Here is a 2312-nt window from a genome sequence, read left to right as displayed (position 1 = left end):
ATGATGTTCTTGATGTCATCCCACAATTCCTGTAGTTTTCAGTCACTGGTGTTCAATGCATCAAATCTATTCTTTAGATGGTCTCTAAATGCAGAAGGGATATATTCAAGGTCATATTTTGGCTCTTATGGACTTAATTGTCTTCAACTTGAACTTGCATAGGCGCAGTTGACAGTCTGTTCCACAGTCTGCTCCTGCCCTTGTTTTGGCTGAAGATATTGAGCTTCTTCATCACCTCTTGGCATAGATGTAGTCAATCTGATTCCTACGTACTCCATCTGGTGAAGTCCATATAGCTGTTATTTGTGTTGCTGAAGAAAGGTATTTGCAATCAATAAGTCATTGGTCTTGCAAAATTCTATCATATGATCGCCAGCATTATTTCTATTACCAAGGCCAAATATTCCAACTACCAGTGATTCGTTGTTTCTAACTTTTGCATTCCAATCACCAGTGATAATCAGCACATCTTGATTGCATGTCTGGTCAATTTCAGACTGCAGAAATTGGCAAAAATCTTCAATTTTCTCATCTTTGGCTTTGGTGGTTGGTGTGTAAATTTGAATAACAGTACTATTAACTGGCCTTCCTTGTAGGTGTATGGATAGTATCCTTTCATTGACAGCTTTATACTTCAGGATAGATCTTGAAACATTCTTGCCATGCCATTCCTCTTCAATTTGTCATTCCCGGCATAGTAGATCACATGGTAGTCTGATTCAAAAAGGCCAAAACAAGTCCATTTCAGCTCACTAATGCCTAGGATATCAATCTTTATGTATTCCATTTCATTTTTGACAACTTCCAATTTTCCTAGATTCATACTTTGTACATTCCATGTTCCAATGATCAATGGATGTTTGCAGCTGTTTCTCCTCAGTTTGAGTTGTGCCATGTCAGCAAATGAAGGTCCCAAAAGCTCTACTTTATCCATATTATTATGGTCGGTTCTACTCTGATGAGGCAGCCCTTAACCAGTCGTATTTTGAGTGCCTTCAGACCTGAGGGGCTCACCTTCCGATACTGCATTGGACAATGTTTCAGGGTTATTCATAAAGTTTTCCAGTAATATATCAGACAGTGTTTCACTGCTATTCATAAGATTTTCACTGGCCAATTCTTTGAGAAGTGGGTGGGTGGCCTCTTCTTCCAAGTCTGTCTCAGTGTGAAAGCTCCACTGAAACCCATTCACCATGGGCAATCCTGCTGGTGTTTGAAACACTGGTAGCACAGCCTCCAGCCTCACATGACATACCTATATAAAGAAAATACCAAAGAATCCACAAGAAGTTTCTAGAGCTAACAGAGGAATTTAGTAAAGTTGCAGTGTAGAAGGTCAACAAACAAACAAAACAGTTGGGTTTCTATACACCAGCAACAGTAAACCTGAAAGGGAAATTAAAGAAATGGTTCCATTTACAGTAGCATCTATGAGAATAAAACATCTGAGAATAACTCTAGCCAGGGATGTGAAGGACTTATATAATGAAATCTATAAAACACTGCTGAAAGAGACTAAAGAAGACTAAAATAAATGGAAAGATGCTCCATGTTCATGGATTGGAAAATTTAATTGTTTAAGATGTCAATATTACCAAAGCAATCTATAGCTTCAACACAATCGTTATAAAAATTCTAATGGGCTTCTTTAAAAAATGGAAAAATCAATCCTCAACTTTATCTGGAATGGTAAGAGGACTCAAATAGCTAAAGCAATGTTGAAAGAGAAGAAGAAAGGAAGAGTATTCAACACTTCCAAATTTTAAGGCATATTATACAACAACATGAATCAAAACAGTCTGGAATTGGTATAATAATAGACACATAAAAACCAAACCAAACTCACTGCCGTCAAGTCAGATCCAACTCATAGCAACCCCTCCTTGGGTTTCCGAGGTGGTATCACTATGGAAGGAGATCGCCCAATCTTCCTTCCAAGGAGTAGCTTGTGGGTTTGAGTCGGGTCCAACTCCACAGCACATAACAACAGGATGGATAAAGGAGCCCTGGTGGCACAGTGGTTAAGTGCTCAGCTGCTAACCAAAAGGTTAGTGCTTTGAGCTCCCCAGTCACCCCATGGGAGAAAAATGTGGCAATCTGCTTCAGTTAAGGATTACAGCCTTGGAAACCCTTGTTGTTGTTGTTGTTGTTGTTAAGTGCCGTCGAGTCGTTTCCGACTCATACGACCCCATGCACAGCAGAACGAAACACTGCCCGATCCCGCGCCAGCCCCACAATCCCTGCCATACTTGAGCTCATCATTGCAGCCACCATATCAATCCATCTCGTTGAAGGCCTCCCCCTCTTTCGTC

Source organism: Orycteropus afer, unplaced genomic scaffold (genome assembly GCF_000298275.1).
Source record: "Orycteropus afer afer isolate SDZICR_OR568_19922 unplaced genomic scaffold, OryAfe1.0 scaffold00036, whole genome shotgun sequence".
Lineage (NCBI taxonomy): Eukaryota > Metazoa > Chordata > Mammalia > Tubulidentata > Orycteropodidae > Orycteropus > Orycteropus afer.
The sequence above is the reverse complement of the archived record's forward strand: the minus strand, read 5'-3'. Positions refer to the sequence as shown.